Source organism: Pieris napi, chromosome 16 (assembly GCF_905475465.1).
Source record: "Pieris napi chromosome 16, ilPieNapi1.2, whole genome shotgun sequence".
Lineage (NCBI taxonomy): Eukaryota > Metazoa > Arthropoda > Insecta > Lepidoptera > Pieridae > Pieris > Pieris napi.
This window is the reverse complement of record NC_062249.1, coordinates 9,512,621-9,533,432: the sequence shown is the minus strand read 5'-3', so window position 1 is coordinate 9,533,432 and position 20,812 is coordinate 9,512,621. Positions and strand designations below refer to the sequence as shown.

The 20,812-nt window shown below is 31.9% G+C and overlaps 1 protein-coding gene across 3 annotated transcripts in view; it reads right to left on the bottom strand.

The window, feature by feature from the left end:
* The window catches only part of LOC125057345 (zwei Ig domain protein zig-8-like), a 153,322-nt gene extending 134,063 nt beyond the window's left edge, over positions 1–19,259 (bottom strand). Inside the window, exon 1 of one of the 3 annotated variants that reach the window (XM_047660997.1) lies at positions 19,135–19,259. The gene's annotated coding sequence lies outside the window, so the exon portion shown is untranslated. The remainder of the gene's footprint in view (positions 1–19,134) is intronic. The other 2 variants (XM_047660995.1, XM_047660996.1) reach the window with 2 other exon arrangements.
* Between the last annotated feature and the right edge of the window lie 1,553 nt (positions 19,260–20,812).

Genomic DNA, 20,812 nt, shown 5'->3' with positions numbered 1-20,812 from the left:
AAATAAACGATTTGAATCTGACTTGGACGACGTATTTAGCTTTAAAAACAAAATTATTCGTAAAATGATTCAAATAACAACCTCATAAACAAAAGACTGATAATTATATTCTAAATTAGCTTTCGCCCTTATTTAGCAAAATTTGCCAGACACCTCTTTAATATTAGTTATATTTTAGTGAATTTACATAAAACCATAATGAAACACTTAAACCTGCCAAAGCAATAACATTTCGTCTGATTTTAGCAGAAAACTCTTTCCTAGTGTTTAAGTTTATCGCATTTATACACACAATTAATTCCACACAATTCGTAAACACAGACACACGATAATTAAACACAGTTCACATCATTAATTAAAAATAGGTATTGCACTAATTTAATATAATTAATACCCCACATTAGTTAGTACGAAGATTAAATTATACTCTATTTCAAATAATGACGTAGACGTCAAATGTCCAGTGTAGCCTGGGGTAAGCACATTTCTGCTTCATTAATATTTGAACTAGAACTCAAGGCTTTTGAACTTAAATCAATTATTGTTTCAGCGAAAACTTTCGTGAGTATACGTCGTTGGCATACGGGTGGGATTAGTTATAATTGACACAATATAACTACTTAATTGAGACGCTTGGTTTGTAAAAATAGTGCGTGCGTACAAAGTACACATGTCAGAAGTGAATCTTCTTTAGTAAAGTAATGTTTAAGTCTCGTTCATATTTATACAAATCTAAAACTTTAGATTTCAGAGACTCAGAGGAAAAAGGAAGATATGTTAGGAATTTAATAAATTTAATTGTTAATAAAATATTAAGTGTCGAAAATTATTACTACCTATTCGTCGATACTATACGTCGATAGTAAAAACACGTGGCATTTTAATCTACAATTCGTTATTTGAGATTTCAATAAATTATTTTGCATAAAATATAAAATATGTACTCATATTTCATAATTAAAAAAAAAAATAATTTTAAAAATAGAATTTCTATAAGATAAATCACCCTTCTCACTCGCTCTCCCTTTTCTTCGACAAAAACGCTGCACATTTTCGTGACTTTTTTAAAAAATGTACTAAAGTTTCACTTCAAAAACAGTAGCACAACAACCCTTTTTAAATGACTTCCTAGTTCTTTGTTGCATAGTGGAGTATCAAACCTGCGACCTTCAGGCATGAGAATCGCATACTAACTGGAACAACACTACTCCGGTTGGTATATATAAGCATTAAAACTTATTAGAACAAGAGATTCAAATACAAGTGCAATAGAAAGATTATGATATCTTTTGATGACATAAAACTGTTAAATATTGTCTTTGTTATACGAGACCACGAGAGTACATTATGTACATTATTGATGTTATTGGTATATAAAAGTCGCTATATTAGTAAAGAAAGTTTATTGAAAAGTTGCCATATTAACGTCATAAAGTCGCCATGTACAAATATAGCTTATACTAGACTTAATATTTCTCTAGTAGGCTACAGCAATATGGAAGTAATCCTTTAAAGTTATAAATTGGCTTGTTTGCTTTTAATAACTTTATGTTTATTCTACGCAGATGATGCGGAAATTAAAATACACTTAGTCATATGTAGCCCACTTAGCTAGATTAAATATTCAAACTTTTTTCTCTATATTATGTTACAATTTTTTATTCATGAAGTGTTTTATATAAAATAGCTACCTTGTAGAAAATGAAGTGTGCTAATCACGAATCTATGCTTAGTTTTTCCCAGCATTGATATGCATTGATATGTTTTTAGGAATACGTGAGACGGATATATTTAGTTGCTCACTTGCTGAATTCACAAGAATTGCATTACATATTTATAATTGGTTATAACAAGGTTTTCTTGTTTTATATTATATTACGTTTTTAGTTTAATTTTGATATGAATAAGTTTTCTAATGTATTACTATTAAATAAATAAAAAAAAATTGACCTGCCGTTAAGTGATAGTAACCATGGACACTCTTATAGCCAGAGGGCTCGCTGTTGATGATGATTTAATATGATCTTAAGTATTTAAGATAAAAATAATATACAAAATACAAAATTTTTAATTAGCTGCTGCATTGTGTTTTATAACTCCATGCGCCTATTTTATTTTAGTATAGTAGTTATTGTTATCTTAGGTAGGTACATGGTCTTCACGTATAATTATCACATTAAATGTACAAAATATTGTAAAAACTGTTTAAAAAGAGTAAATATGGAGTTTCTTGCCCATTCTTTTCCATACTTTTGGAGTGCCTTTTTAATAGGCCTAATTGAAATAAATGATTTGACTTGACCTATAACAATAGTTTTATTTATACCTTGTTTGAATAGCAATAAATAATAATCAACCTCAAATCATAGATTACACGTTCTGGTATTTTAGAAGAAAAATATATATATGAAATAGTTGTCCATGGTACACGTGTCATTGGGCACGGATCCAAGATTCGATATCACGTTTATTTACCAACGCAATGCTTTTATATAGCTTGCGAAAACTGTCCCTGACATAAGACTCGAGGATAATGTTAGCGTAGTAACGGAAATCTCGATACCTTGGTACTATCAAGATTCCTTACTTTCCAGGTTGTAAATAAGAATAAAATAGCATTTTTTTTTATTTTACCACCTTCTGTCACTAGGTAATGCAATGCGTATTCATGTGTTACGTGATTAACATTTGAATCAATTTTATTAATATTTATTTATTTATACATTTTAAAACGATGTGTATGCCTAAATACAAGAAAATATGCCATCAAAAATTTAATACATATACACATCAATTACATTAGAACATAAAAAATCTATCAAAAGAAAGAATTAAACAAACAACCACAAAATAAAAATAAAATAAACCAAAAAAAAAAATTATGACAACAACTAAAAATAGTTGTTGTCATAATTTTTTACTAGTTTTAGTTATCATTATTAACTAAAAATTAATAATAATAACTAAAACTAAAAAGATAAAAAATAACAATAACAGAAATAAACAAAACTAAATGAAAACTTAAATCACATTAAGAGCCTACAAAAAAAAAGTTACGGTAAGTTGGTAGACTGTTGTGAAACACATCAATGTTTGAAATTAAGTTATAAGAGCGAGATAATTCACTGAGAGTTCACTGGACCATTTAAAGTAGCAGATTAGCGAGCCGTAGGTACGTATAGAAGACTTTTAGTTCGAGTAATTCTAGGATTACAAAGAAAGAAAAATTTTGTAAGAAGATTAGTGTGAATATTAAAGTTAAATATTTTATATAAATAAACTAGATCGATGAAGTCACGTCGAAGTTTAAGAGTATCTAACTTGAAGTAGTCCAAACGAGCCTCGTACGTTTGCAATACACCACGCAAGTGTAGACGATTGCAAAGCTTTCACACGTAAATACACAATTTTAAAGTAAGTGACAAATTATCACTATGTGGAATCAGCTGCCCACTCAAGTGTTTCCTACAGAATCTTTTAAGAAAAGATCTTACCAATTCTTAAAAGGCCGGCTACGCACTTGCGAGCCTTCTGGCAGTGTGTGTCCAAAGGTGGCGGTATCATTTAACTTCACATGAGCCTCCTGTTACATAAAAAATAGCGGTGAAGTTATAAATGAGGTATTAACATCATTCGTAAACTTTACAATATTCCCAGTTTTAATTCAAGTTGCAGTATCCATGACGTCATTTAATGCAAGACCTGCGCTTTATAGCGTATATCAAGCTAAGCTTAAGCTATTACCCGGACCAGTTATTACTCTAAATATTAATAGAAATTCCCCTGAATTTCTGGTGTAATTATCTTTATTACTAACTGTAATATTAACTTTGAATAATACGTAGAATTTGAAACCATAAATCCTATATTAATGAATGTGCATACTAAACAAAAAATGTTTAAAGAAACTCCAGTACGAAAGAATCAAATATATAACCAACTGAAAAATGAAACGTTTTATACTTAATTTAAATATATAATTAAACAGCGAATAAGTGCGAATCTCAAATGAAATATCTTTACCTGTCTTGTATTAATCTGAAGTTGATAGAAATAACAAAGTTAGTAGCAGCTTAATCTTCGTATTAATAAAAACCAAATCAGTTTTTTACCTAAAGTACAAGAGTACTAGTAGAAGAGGCTTTTTTTCTCAAACCGTGTTTACTGCGATATAAATATTGATTCAGTTTTTATGAATAAGGGGCTTATATATTAGTCACTAACTTAAAAAAAAAATCAGTGGCGCTACAACCTCTTTAGGTCTAGGCCTCAGATTTCTGAATCTGTTTCATGATCATTTTAAAATCTAATAGGCAAGAATTCTGTGATGTGATGTGATGTTCTCACCGTTCGAGTGAATGTTAAATGCGCACATAGATTGAAAGTCATTGGTGCACAGCCGAGGGATGAGAGTCGCACCCTGAAGCCACTAAGCCAACACTGCTCAACAGTCACTAACTTAGTTTCACTTAGAAACCGCAGTTATGTTTCTTTTATTTATCTTTTTTATAGTGTGATCTTCCTTTACTAGACACACCTCATCAATTCGTGTTAAGCTTTTCGTCATAGAAGTGTAATTTATAAGGAAAAAGAAAATCCCTGCACATCCGATAATCATACTACCATAACCTCTAGAGTCTAGACTAAAACTGTTATTAAATTAACGTAATCGACAAATGATTATTTACTTAAATTTTCTTTAGAAAATAATTTTACCTTCAATAATCAAACAAACGGTGTCTACTTAAATAAATTTCCCCTAAGCACTTAATTAAGACGGACAGACCTGATTCAAAAAGTTTTCTCTCCCCGAACAAGTTGGAAAATTCATGTAATTTTCTATACCAAGAACATAAAACTCCTTGGAGAAATATAAAATATTGCTTCTTTATCCAATCACTGGATTACAAGAGATTTTTATGGATTAACTGGTAAGCTACAGAAGAACACAGAAAAAAAACTCTTCTGAGAATTAAATTACTCCAATGACAGATATAGGTCGGAGGCTCACCTGATGTTAAGTGTCCGAAGGCTGGGAAGTGCGTTGTAAGCCTTTTAAGAACTGGTACGCTCTTTTCTTGAAGAGCGCTAAGTCAAATTGGTTCGGGAATACTTCAATATATGTATTACTAGGGTACCAAGATTGATAATACAGAACATTTGTGTCTACCCAATTAGTTCTAAGAGTCATAAATGATTTAACTATTTAAACAGATTAATTACACTTATACGTATGTATTCTAATGTTTTACAAGACTTACTTCAAGATAAATGTGTACAAAATAATTCAAGCCAATTTATAAAAACCGCAGTAGTGCAAAAATATCTAAACGCAACACGGAGTGAAGTTCATAACTATTAATTTCGTACTAAATAATCTCTATATAAAATTCTCGTGTCTCGTGTTTCCATACTCCTCTGAAACGGCTCGACCGATTCTTATGAAATTTGTTTTTTGCATATTCAGTAAGTCTGAGAATCAGCTACTAAGTGATAAGGGGTGTTCTGTTCACGCCAAGAGTTTTTTTTTTTTAATTGTTTGTATTTTAAGATACAACATACAAATATACATACAACCCCTAATTTTCACCCTTCTACAATCTACCCCATTTTTATTAATGTAGATAGTTATTTTGATTGAACTAAAAAAAGGTTCCTAGAAATATAAAATATATGGCAAAACAAACGTTTGCCGGGTCAGCTAGTATTATTATATTAAAAGCACCTAAGTTAACTTGTAACAATGCTTATTGCCCTCTCTGTTTAAAATTTTAATAATCAAATGAGTTTTAATAATTTGAAGTTGTGTTGAAATAAAGAATTAATTCCTTTAAAAGCTATTTTCCTTAGAGTTTGTAAGAAAACTGATTGCACTTAAGTAAACAGCCCAAAAGCGCAATTACCGAAAACCAGAGCTTTCATTCAAATATCCCATTCAGTCCCTCAACTATTACTTATAATCCAAGTAATGATCCCACTGATTGTCTTCCCCGCTTGATAAATGGCTTTTTCGCGTTTTACTTTGATTACTTCATTTTCGCCTGTCGCCATGTTTATTAATTATTTTTCGTAAGATTTCGTGAAATGAATAATTTAGCGGCTATGGAACGTTTTTAAAATTCCTTAATCTATTTTACATGAATAAAACATTATTCAACCTATAAGTGTGAATTGAGGAACTTTATAGGTTATTTTCTGTTTGATGTATTTCAAAACGTGCTTAACATAAAAAAGATGTTTTTAATTTTCTTTTTGAAGTTTCACAAATTAAAAGCATGTTGTAGCATTTGTTTTTTAACTTAAAAGTTACTAAATGAAGATAGCGCAGATATTAAAGGGCCCACAGCGATGTCGTGTTTCTTCTGGCATGAGTGCAGATGGCAATCACTTAGCATCAGGTATGACGCTTGTCGTGTTATATAAAGTTACTAGCTGACCCTACAAACGCTGTTTTGCCATTTCTGATAAACATTGTTTTAGTTAAGAATAACTATCTGCTATAATAAAAATAGGGGTTGATCGTAGACATGTGAAAATAAAGAATAGAAACAAAATAGAATCGAATAGAAACAAAAAAAAATTGTCTAAAAATAAGAAATAAAATTTTGGGGTGGACAACCCTTATCACCTAGAGGTAGGTATAGATATAAGCCGATTCTCAGACTTACTGAATATGCATTAAAAATCATAAGAATCGTTTCGGAGGAATATGGGAACGAACATTGTGACACGAGAATTTTATATATATAGATTATTTCTACACAACCTATGTTATATTATACACTGTTTGATATATTAGGTACTTATTCATTCTCAAATGATAAAATAAAATAAACATGTTAAATTTGGATTGATAACCACATTATTTTGGGATTATTACGCCGCACTGGAGTTCTGTCAGTCAGTCTTTATGCTCATTCAAATTCCGTTTATAACCCGAATGTGATATTACATTGATACCAGTGCCCCAGTTTTACAAAGCTATAGATACATCTTATAGTTTCATTACAGTTTTATTGTTGTTTTAGTAGGTCATAATTCCTATTGTTACAGCCATAATAGACCGGGCGGGGAAATTAAAAATACAAATGAGATAGTATTGCCAATTAAGGCCTGATGGACTAGACAAACGAGAATTTTCTAATTAAACAGCTTTTTAAGAGGCCAACTAGATGTATTACCTTGATACAAATGAGCATATATGAGGTTTTTATTTGTTTGTTCGTAATTTTAAATGTAGAAATACATTATGGATGGATAGGAATTTATTCAAGTCATTTATTATATTAGCGAATGATAAGTCTAAAATGAAATAGCAATAGCTGATAAATATTACCGTTCCATTATTTTAAAATATTAGCCAAAATTTTTATATCGCATTTTCAAGTAAGGTATTTTCAGTAAAGTTAAAGTATGTAATAAATCATTTTTATGGAGACTCTCGAAGTGTATTAAGTTAGTAAATTCTTCATGTAACCGAAAACTTTGTCAAGTGAACTTATTAAACTTACATTAGCTTAAGTTTTATCGTTCTATCTCTTTTAATTAACTTTCATTGTTTTTATACGCACCAATATTTAGATAGATATTTATACAAGCCTCCAATTACTGCATTATTAAAATAATATATATTTTATGAGGCAGGATAATCTATCTAATCTACGTATACTCCAATAGTGATCATATTTTGACACCTTAATATTTAGTCATATTATTTTTGACTGTAAGATTTATTTATTTACAGCATAGATGTCAAACGATGATTATACCTGATATACAGATAGCTATATACCAGTTTTTACCGCGCACCACCACTATGTGGAATCAGCTGCCCACCAATGTATTGCCGAACCAATTCGACTCCTTCAAGAAAAACCAATTCTTGAAAGACCGGTAACGCGCGAGCCCTCTGGCAAGGTAGTGTCTATGGGCGGTGGTATTACTTAACATCAGATAAGCCTCCTGTCAGTTTGACCCCTGTAAACACTCTTTAAATTGCGCACACAGTAGTTCAAATGAAATGCAATTCCATCACCATATAGTACAAATAAAAAGCTAAATGTTTGTTAGACAAGGCTTTGAGGCTGAAAAAATACTATCATAATATTCGTACGACAGAAATATTTTCCAAAAAATAAAGTTCTTCAAATATTCCCGCACAAACGCGGTTATCGGTGTTCTTTGTTGAATTTTCGAAACACTAAACTATTTATACAGTCGCATTCTCTACCATAGAGAATGTAAAAGATTTTCTCTGTGGATTCATGATATGGCAGATATGTTATACATTAATAGGGTATGTTATGACTCAAGATTACGGCTTTAGGGGCCTCATAGCCTAGCGGTCTTTTTAAGTGGTAGCTAGGTGAGGGGTACCGGGTTCGATTCCCGGTTCGAGGGCAAGTTTTAATTTAATTTAAATTTGTTCTCGGCCTTTGGGAGGGTTATGCGGTACCGGGCGAGTGCCTAAACCGTACATGGAGGACACGGTCGAATTTCTAAAGACAAGAATTATAAAAAAATCCTATACTTGACGCTGGCTAATGCACAAATCGTGCCAGAGCCAGAAAAAAAAGATTACGGCACTCCTCTGACAAGAGAAAAGCTATATATAATATGTCCTCGTAATTGTCATAAGTGAGTACTTTATTTTAAAATAAATAAATCGGTGGCGCTACAACCTCTTTAAGTCTTGGCCTCAGATTTCTGAATCTGTTTCATGATCATTTTTAAATCTAATAGGCAAGTAGGTGATCAGCCTCCAGTGCCTGACACACGCCGTCGACTTTTTTTTTTGGGTCTGAAACATGTTGGTTTCCTCACGATGTTTTCCTTCACCGTTCGAGCAAATGTTAAATGCGCACATAGAAAGAAAGTCCATTGGTGCACAGCCGGGGATCGAACCTACGACCTCAGGTATGAGAGTCGCACGCTGAAGCCACTAGGCCAACACTGCTCAATAGTACTTTATTTTACTAGCATTGAATCCAAGACCTAAGGAAATAAGCCGAATGCGTAAACCACTAAGCCACGAAGGACATTAATGTAATTTGCTTCAATGTAGCTAATTTATTCTACTTTGCTTTGACTCTGTCTGATCAACCGACCTAGAATACGAAAGTTAGTCGACTAACTTCAAGTCAAGGAATCAAAGATAGCCACGCCCATACTACAGTATCAAAGGGGCAAGTGCACACAAGTTTAGCCCAGTCCCGACCAACATCCGCTACTTCCGGTACCGGAAGTAGCTGAAACAGTTTAATATATGTCATTGAATAAGGTTCTGGTTACATTTGATGGTAATTTTTTAACATGTTTATTTATGTCCGAAGTCAAATGAAAAGCGTATACAATGAACTAAATGTATCGGGTTATATTATCGTACATATTAAAAATTTGTATTGTAATCTTATATATAAAATTCTCGTGTCACAATGTTAGTTACCATACTCCTCCGAAACGGCTTGACCCATTTTTATCAAATTTTATACGCATATTCAGTAGGTCTGAGAATCGGCTACTATCTATTTTTCATACCCCTAAGTAATAAGCGTTGTCCACCCCTGACATTTTATTTTTATTTTTTGGACGAAATTTCATTTTTTTTTTATTTTTTATGATACAACATACAAAAATACACCCTAATTTTGACCCCTCTACGATCACCCCCTATTTTTTATTATTGTAAATAGCTATTTTTATTGAACTAAAAAAATTTGTTCTAGAAATAATATTATACATGCCAAAACAACGATTGCCGGGTCAGCTTACTATAAAATTTCTAGGAAATGTGTACTGCCCATGTCAATTATGTTATTTTAACCTAATAATGAAGTATTTATTTAAATAAATAATTGTGAATAAAAAAAATATGTCTATATTTTAAAATGTCATAATGAGTTCTGTTACTCATACATTTATAAAAAATCTTATCCGTAAAACAACTTAAGGACATTTCTATAATTTTAACTTGCATATATTTATGTGTAAGTTAGCAGTGTGTTTCATGTTTCCTTCTTAATAAATAAATAATTAAAAGTAACATTGTAACACATTATTGTTAGAATAAAAACGAATTGAATTAACATAATTGTATGATGTTTCAGTGACAATTTAAACTGAAACTGAAGCTTATTCTAACTAAAAAATTAAACATTCTAACTATTAAAACTATTATGTACGTAGAAAGAGAATCATATATTTTAATTAATATAATTAAGAAATACGACATTTGAAATATTTAAAATCAAGTATAGTGAATCATTGTTGATATAGTTAGATCATTAAATAACTACTCTCGCAAATAAATATGGCGTTTCCTCTAAATTGTCGGATTGATAACTTTTAACTTAACTTCTTGAAGTGCCTCTCTACTACTGGAGGTTGGCGGTCAGCTCGTCATACTCCTTCTTATTTTTCGCCAAGCGCATCAGCTGTTCTACGCTGGCCACTCCCGTCAATTCTCTAATATTGCGGAGCCACGACTTCCTCCTTCTGCCAGCGCGTCTTTTACCCTCGACCTTGCCCATCATGATTACTTGAAGAAGTCGGTACCGTTCGTGTTGAAACACATGTCCCAAGTAACTTATCTTCTTCTTTTTAATGTTCAACGTGAGTTCGCGGGATCGTTTGCCGCGTCCAATCAAACTTCCAATCACATTTACTTATTTTCAACTAATATTAAATTTCCCGTTACCTAATAAACTGCGTAAGCATGGCCATGGGCTGATTAGGAATTATTGTCATTGCATATACAGCCGAAATTAGTGTTGCAAGCGCCATCAGTTTTCCCAATGGCCCAATGAATTATGAAAGATGTGACAATAGAAGGACTATTGTGTTTAATTGTAAAAGAATCGTATTATTCGGTAGTGTTTTACATATTAGAGTATAGCTAAATGTACTTAAATGGCATAGAAATAATGTAAAATTAAATAGCTAAAATTTATTGTAACAAGTACTTAACGGGTTTCTTAAAAGATATATTTCAGACAGCGGGTAAAATCTCCAACGGTCATTGATTTGAGACTACGCGAGACCCATTAGCCACTTCATGCGTTGTCGGGTAGCGACAACTCCCGGAAGACATTAGTTCTGCCCTTTTTTCCCTTTGTTTTATTTCACCCTTTTAAGCCAGTCACGGCAGGATGTTCTTAAAAACGTAATAAGCGACCATACTCTGAGGTTAATTAGGAATATAAATATGGCTATTATGTTAGTAAAATTGAAATAAAAACGGTCCTTAAAAAAATTCGTTGTGTTTACAAACTAAAAAATGTAAAATTCGTACAAAATTAAAAACCCTTCATTTGTCTATAATGCAACGGAAAGTACTAGATTAATTTCCGGTGAAATAATTACTACGAATTCCTAGCTATTGGTGATAATAATAATAATAATTTATTTATTGCAAGAATATGGTACAAAATGTTAAGGTGATACAATCGTAAATCGTTCTCATATTGATTGCACTAGTATATACGTATGTATTGCACTAGTTAATGAGAAATAAAAATTCAAATTGCCTCTTTCGTTTCAACCATTTACATAATATAAATGTGTCCTTACAACAATACAAAATATTTTTAAGACTTTAAAAGATTATTAAAATCTTAACCAGTATGATCCTAATAATAATATATACAGGCAGCACTATGTCTGGCAGTATTATGTGGTTAATTTAGCACAATGTACCGTAATCTCTCTATATAATTCACGCCGTAACCGAGCGTATGTGTAGAGGATTAGAATTCTCATAACTTAGCTTAGTATCAAATAATAGACTCCAGAGTTTCCAAATTTTATGAACACTTTCAAATTCTTGTGTTTTATTAAATTTGGTTTTCAAGATCTCGTTAATTAAATGTAACCATTATAAAGTAACGTGTACTTTACACGTTACTTTTAACGAAACAGTATATTATGTAGTTATGAAAACTTAAAACTCAATAATATACTTGAGCAAAATCAAATACGTAATTTCCTAAACAAAATAATACATGTTTATTATAATTATTTCCACGAAGTTTGTATCAAGGAGTTTTTTATGTAGGCACACATTCTTTGGAAAATTGTTTTCATCTGATGCCGTAGATTACTACTGAATAAAACAATCGTGATAAAGTGTGATATGTTAACACTAAACTAACTAAAACTTTATATTTGAAATATTAAGAGCCAAATTTATGAAAATATATCGAAAAAAGAGAGGACGTCCACCTGAAACCTGGGAAGATGAAATCAAAGAGATAGTAGGGAATTATTGGAAAATAGCGAAGATGAAAGACAAATGGAAGAATTTGGAGGGGCCTTCACTCTATTGGAGGTCGTGTATTAATATTAAATACAATAATAACAAAAACGTAATGTAATACTTATTTGGTACTCAAATATTGGCCTTTTTAATTTTTGTTTTATTATGTTAGATATTAAAGAACAAATTTTCAGAAAACTTAAATGGTAAGTTACGAGAGCCATAATAGCAGCTATATTATAAATAGTATATTTGTTTCTCGTGCCACGAACGAACTAATTTTATCATATAAACTTCTATATTGTCGCAGACAACATAATGTATGAATATAGGTTTTCTCACGAAGCCTGGAAATTATATTGTTTTGTGTAAAGAAATTCCGCGCCCGAACGAAGACTAAAGGTATTTTTGATCGGAAAATTGAGAAGCTTACGTACGATGCATTGGAGTATTACGGAAATTTTGATGAAAGCAACATTAAAGCTTAGTTATATTGGAAATTGCTCTCGATTCGGGGAAATAATATCAAATTTTGTCAAATTTGTCTTATATGTATGCGTACATGTAACTAGAATTTAGAGTATGTAATCAGTATGCAATAATAAAATTTCGTCCAATTTCACTGATAGTTTTTTAATATTGAGAATTTTGTCTTTCAAATTGTTTCCTCTAAATGGCCAGGTATATAACCCAAATAGTTATTTTTTTATTATTAAAACTTTTGCTTTTAAAAGGTAAAATTCTAATTTTCTTGTATCACTTGTTCTAACGCTCTTTTAAAATAAAAAAGTTGGTGATTCAAAAGAGTGGTGAAGAGTTTATTGCCAGCTCCTCTAGTCCATCTACGCCTTTTTTAGAGTATATTATGTAAATATAGATTTTTTAATGAAGTTCATAATTACTAATATTAATAGTACTTAGCATTTTCAAAAGTGATATTTTAATTTGGATGTTTGATAATGAAACATCCACATGCTCCGTTGGGTAGCTACGTGATTTCAAACATCAATATCTAAACAAACCACTCAATCTTATTTTATCTAACTTGCATATTAACAAACCCTTAATACTTATTAAATGGAATGTGGATAAGCGTTCAAAGGCGTCAAAAGAATAAAAGAGATAATAAGCAAATAAACTAAGCTATCAGGGGAAACGTAAAAAGTATTTCAAATCGGAATATGTTTTTATATAAGCTACCCTTATTGGTAATATTTCTGTGAAACCGGAAAAAGCAAATGCAGGAGGTATATATTATTCGAAAACGTAATATTACGACATCTCGGAAATTTATGCGAGTACGCGCAATTAGTTTTTCTTATATATATAATATATATGAACTTTAACGTTTCAAAAAACCTTCCTTCTCTATTTTGTCATAAATCCATGGTATAGTTAAATGGTGTAGGTGGTTTAATTTAAAGGGTGATTAACATAATATTATAAGGCCAACATTATTTATTATTGCATTGGAATCAACATGATCTTTCTAATATACCCTGACATACCTCATACCTGAAAATATGCCAGATTCTTCACGTACAAGTGTTAATAGTGCACATAAAGGCCAGGGCTTGAACGTACACCAATTACGTACACCACAACCAATGGGACCATGGCGTAGTTTGCTAATGTACCTAAAATTAAATGTAGTCAAAACGTCGTCTAAAGGCTCTTCAGTACCGTGATTATAAAGTATATTTTAGACTTGATCTTAACAACGCAACTTAAATGCTATTACGCTAATGCTTAATATATAAAGCTACTGAATAGTTTTAAATAAATACGCATTTGACGGCGTTCTGTGTCAATTTATTAACATACTTAGAAATGCATGTAAAAGGTAAACTTTAGTGAATCATGTGTTTTAAGGGTTAAAATCCATTCATTAATTTACATACTCTAGATATAGCGAAAGTAAAGCCTGGTATATATAGATTGCGAAAGGTTTCATTGGAGTGCGTAATATTAGAAATCTCTTACAAAGATAAACAGTAGCAGCAGAATACAAAATACCATCCGTATCACTTCGACGTCCGTCGTTCCACAACTGAGCGTAATCTAAGGCAGTTTTTGCCACGCACCACTGCTATGTGGAACCACCTGCCCACTGAAGTATTTCCGAACCAATTCGACTTAGGGTCCTTTTCAAGAAAAGACCGTACCAATTCTTGAAAGGCCGCCAATGCACTTGCGAGCCTTCAATGTGAGTGTCCATGGGCGGCGGTATTACTTAACATCAGATGAGACTCCTGCCCGTTTGACTCCTATTACATAAGAAAAAAGTCTATTGAAAGATAATTTTGCTATGGCGGTCTATGATTTAACTTAGCTGCTTAAAATAAGTATTAAGAATATCTATAGCGTTAAATTATCTACATCCTGAGCACAACCCACATACACCCCTCACGTACATAAGCTTACTTTCACAACACACAACACAGCCAAATTATGTATTACTTAGTTAAATGTATTTAATAATTTTTATTTTTTCCTTTTTGTATATATTTTGAATTGCATTTTTGTCTATAGTTTATGGTAGCTGTGTGATTACAAAATAAATAAATAAAACTTATTGGATAAATATCCTTTTAATCTTCGGCTACAGGGATAGAAATGTGCCTTATCTGAAATCTTCATTTGTGAAATTTAATTAAAACTAAGAAAGTGATCTATTATTTTCGAAACGAGATCTTCCGACAAATTAAGACATACATTCCCAAGCGTAATAGATCGCTCGATGTAAGACGCTAAAACCTCATTTCAGGTCACTGGAGTAAAAACAAATAACTTGAATCTAATATTCCCAACGTCCAGAAATTAAACGCTAAGTTGGTACCAAGTATTTACGTTTGACCTACTAAAGTCTAAGTTAGGACTTAAGTCCGAAGTTCGCCAGTTCCATCTACCATTCTGCTTGAGATTATTTAATCCTAACAACATAGACTTTAACGACCGAAACTAATTCATTACGCACAAAACACCAATTGCATAATTTTTTTATTTCCTTTCTCTTCACGGTCCATAAGGCTCTAAACAAAGCCGTAACTTCAATAATTTTTTTCATAACCTTCTTCCTATCCGCTGCACTCTTGACAGAGTGGTCGTGATCGCTAGGAAGTAGTTGTAGTAGTAGGGGCAGATGTAATGCGCTTCACGACGTTTTGCCATCGTTGCCTATTAGTGGTCATCCTGCTGCATTGATTGAGAGAGTCTCCTACGGCAGACTTAATTTGGTCAGTCCAACGCGTAGGTGACCTTCCGCGCGGTCTAGTGCCTTCCACCTTCCCCTGGACGACAAGGCGTTCTATGGACTGATCACCACGCCTAGATACGTGACCGAAGATTGTACTGTTGAAAACAGACGCTGCTTAATACCGAGTTCTTGAAGTATCGAGACGATCTTGAAGTAACGAGAGATTCATAAAAGCCTTACCAAACAAATTACTCGACTATCTAATCATTTGGTTTACTTATACAATTTTTCTGTAGATTACCTAATACTGCTAATAGTGTGGGTTCTTCAATCATGCTTCAAACTCTCCAATGCAAAATCTATTTTTTTCAGGAAAAATAAAAGAAGGTAATGCTATTATTACTAGGATACTAAGTACATATTAATTATATATATCACATGTTTTTTTCCTATGCGACGATTTTAACATTGTTGTTATGTATTTAGTGCAAATAGTTGAAAAATAACTAAATGTATATTAGAGTAATTCATATAATTAGACTAAAGAGCAAAAGCGTTTACGATTGTTTCACTGTTTAAACATAATTACGGACGACACAGTAACCGCACATTACGACGGTACATTTTGATGAATGTTTAGAACGTAATAATCTATTACCACTCGGAAAGATTATGACCTTGGTGAAACAGGGATATATTATTACCAATCTATATTCGTTTACACTGTCGCATTAACTTTGATGATATTTGGTATAATTATAATCTAAACTAAAACTATCTTTATGGTTATTGCGATCTATTTCAGGGGAGGTAAAATTTGTTAATCGAGTATTACTAACATTGTGTACAAACTAATCTGTCCTCGTGTTTTTTTATATAGAAAAATGTTTTGCAAACATTCTGAAAAAAAAATACAGTTATAGTACAACACCCAAGGAAGTCAAAAATAAGAAAACATTAAAACAGTCGTAATAGTGCTTTACGACTTTATTCCCCGGGGCAAGCGATATGTATATGTGGTCTAAATATTGAGGGTATTGGGTGAATGCACACAGGAACAGAAAAGGCACACATAGAAACATAAATCGTTTAGATGTGATCTCATATAATCGACTATTGTAATCTTTTTTGAGATTAAATAAAACCTTTGTTCATAATAATTATGTAGCTGTACAAATCCTTATTTTTATAGAATGTGCTGTGCTAAATGACCAGTGTCTGTATTGTCAAGTTGGATACGGGTAGGCTCCTTTTTTATATTTATGTGCCCTTTCCCTAAATAAAAATCGCAAGATAAAAAAATAAAACAAAAATACAATTGTTCAGTTATAACATTGTAACTTTTAATCATATATAAATCTTTGGATTTAGATCAATAAAAATAATAACTATCCTTAAAATATAATAACTAAAATATATTATTAAAAGGAGTCCCTTTAGGCAATGTTCTGAAGATACTGGCAGCGTTCCCTCTTTGAATAGCTAGACTAATTCTTTGTTCGAGGTAGCTGCCAGCTCTCCGGTCTCCTGTGATGTCGACTAACCTTTTTGTTCTTTCCTTAAAAAGCCTTATAGCGCTAGGACCCCACGGACGAAGGGTCTCGACACCGATTGTACTTATACATTTGTGTTTTATTAAGATATTTATTTCATTAAATACATAACCATTAGTTATATAAACAATATCCGATATACTAAAAATTGTTAAAGCCGTTCCAGGTCTAGCATTTCACTAAAAGTCCAGGCCTACGACCGATACCAAAATTGCTAAGGCGCAATTATTATATGTCACTAAAAACATCATATTTAATCTAGTTAGGAGAAAATCTAATATATTTCCAACCGGGATTCCAATACCCTAGGCGGCACAGTACGTTTAAGAAAATCAAAGTGATGAATCATTACCATCACTTAGCTTAGCTCTCGGAGTCCCACGGGAGTTATCATTAATCGTATTATAGTAATATTCTTAAAACTTTTATATAAAAGTAACAAACCTCTATTCTTACTTCTTAGAACGCGATCTGTCATAATTATATTATCATATGGCGTAAGCTTAATATATTTAAATAAATTATCATTAATTAAAAATATCATTATAAGATTTTATTTGATTTGATATATGCAATTTATATCGGAAACATACAAGACATTGTACTATAAATTTATTAAAGAATCTTCTGATTGAGCATTTCTTTTCTGCTTCGTTTTTATTTATGTTATGACTCATTAAGATTAGCTTTTACATTTTTATTAATATTATTATTATTTTCTTAGATTTTAGTAGTTTAGTTTTAGTTGGTATATTCCTAGTGTTACATGTAATTTAATGTTTTTTTTGTGAATTATGCACTTCTTATACTTTACCCTCAGTAGGTTTATTTTTTATTTTTCCATACTCGATTAATTATTTAACCAGTTTTTTTTTTATGATTGGACACCTATTGACCTAGTCCCATGCTAAGCTGGTGAAGCTTGTGTTATGGGTACTAGGCAACGGATATACATCCATATATAGATAGATAGACATATAAATACATATTTCAACACCCAAGACCTAAGCACGACACCAAATGCTCATCACATCGATGTTTGTTTCAGCCGTGGATCGAACCCGGGCCACATGGATTCGCAGTCAGGGGTACTAACCACTAGACCAATGAGCCGTCTATATATGTATGTTTAAGGTAACGAAGTGTAAATCAATAATAAATATATTGTAAAATTTAAATTCATACCATTTACTACCTACGATTATTTAGACAATTTCCTTGAAGACGTTTAAATAACTCGATATCTTTAATTTTCCTCGTTCCTTTGATACCCCTTTTAAAATTGATATCTTCAAAAGTACTAATAATTAAGTAATAATAGTAATTCACGAGTAGCATAATATATTAATTGTCTTTTATTATACTGATAAAAATCTGAGTAACAAAAATTAAAGAAAATATTTGCCATATTTTTTGTCTGAAGTTTTAATTCTTTATATTTTCTTTGCTTGAAGATCGAAGTTTAAAGTAGTGTCTGATACAAATAAAATGTGCATTTGACTAAAGTGCGAGGTAGATAACCTTAGCCAAACTGCTCATGTTTTAATAATATTCAAAGTAATTAGTATAAATTAAGGAAATTAATTGAAATATGTTCAATATTTCAGGTTATATAAATTTATTTTCTTTTAGAATTTAAATCATTAAATACAAAACTAAAAAATTGTTCGAAAAGAAAAACTAAATTAATATTTCTTATCAGTGTAAATTCTACAAACGTCGTCACCGATGTGAAGGTTTTACATTAAACGTAGAGCCTCTACGACGTCTCTACGAAGCCTCTACAAATTTATTTTATCGTAGCAATGAGAAAGGTTTATTAAACCCATTTGATGTGTTAATTATACGGTTTAATAATAAACCTCCCTGCGGCTTTTTATTATAGAATTTGAAATATTTAATTAATTTACGGAAAATATTTAATACTTTTCCTAATAATTTATACGCACTTTTTTCTCTACAATAAACGGATAGTTTAACAAACCTTAAAAACTTATATTTAACACTTTATACAGCGTAAATACTATAATAATTGTTTAGGTCGTTTTCGTTGATATTCTATCAATTTCTGTCATAAATAAAATACAAGCAAGCCTTACCTATACATAAAACAAATATAAAATAAAAATTACCTTCACACGAACTTACATTATCCCATTTCAATATCACTCACACATCACTTCACCCACTGCACTGAAATTCGATAATGAACAGACACGCGTCAACCTCGGCGGTCACTCGCAAACTGCCGTGCGGGGACCGCTCGCCCGGGCCATACATTTACAAAACGTATTTTACTCTTATTCCCACAATTACTTACATTCAATCTAGACTGTCATATTGATGTATTAAATCTTACATTGTTGGGTGCGATGAGATGTTTTCGTGCTATGCGGAGCGGAACATTGACCCTTAGTTGTATGAAAATAAAGGCTGTATTATCACGTTATTTTTAATGCGGAGTATTTTCAGTTTGGTTTATTTGTCTAACGAATAGATGTCAGTTTGTTTAATATGAATATCATGATATTTAGTTTCCTATGAACGTTGTAGCAGATGTCACCAAGCATAATAAAATCGCTGCGCATGTTTGAATATTAAATCATCGCATTTTGTTGCATATACTTCAGCTCTGCCATTCTGTAACTAACTTTTCGAACTCACACAGCGGTTTTCGCATCGGCGGTCGCTTTCAAATCAGTCAATAAGCAGTCTCAGGCTTATTGTATAAACCGCTATGTGAGTTCGAAAAGTGAGTTACAGAATCGCAAGGCTGGTCTCTTTAAAAAAAATAAAAACACATATTTTTCATCGGCCGACGGTTTTAGTGTGGGCTCTGTTAACAAATTTATTATATATGTAATAAATATTTGCAGATTTTTATAAAAAAATATCTATTAGATATATACATTAATAATAATTATAATTATGTCTTTGACTGAAAGTCATACCTAACCACTTCTACTAAGCCGAAATGTTATTAATTTTGTATGTATAATTCAACAGGTTGGGACATGTCCACCAAATAGCAGACGACAGAACCCCAAGGTCCTTACTGAACTCACAACCTGGTGGCACGAGAAAGCCTGGTAGACCGAGGCTGAGCGGGGTGAAAAGGAGTTGTCAAGGACCTCGAATCAAAGGGGTTCGAAGTTGGACGCGAGAAGCACTAAATAGACTGCAATGGCGAAATATACTTGAAGATGATGAATCATGAGCATATTTTTATATCTATATCTACATATTGTGTATTCAGATTATAAAGAAATCCTTTCCTCTCTGACTGTTATTTACGAAAAAAATCCAAATTATTGGTAAGAAAAACAATTGTTATTGCATAGGTTTTATTGCGGGCTTGCGGCGACCAAATCAAGAAATTCCGTAACGAAATAAACCTAACACACGATGACGTAATATAGATGCGGCCAATACCCGTTAGAGCGGGACAGAACGCATACTGCGTCTCACATCGGTTTAGGGTGATCGGATAGGCGTGTTAGTCTGAGTCTGGTAGAATGGTAGATTGAATTAATATTAAAGAAAAAAAATATTGCAAAAAATAAATAAATCATTATATTGCATAAATTTATAAAAAATGCTATGCAATAGCTTTACCGCGGCAGTCTCCGAGTGCACACGTATTTTTTTGGAACCAGTTTTATGGTCAGGTTGTCTTCTGACATACGCCTACCATTTATAGACTTACCAGTCTAAACTGCTCTATTTCTTCACCCTTATTTGTATTATAACTGCCCATACTTTTACTTCACGTCACCTTATATTTTACCATTATAATACATCTTTTATACA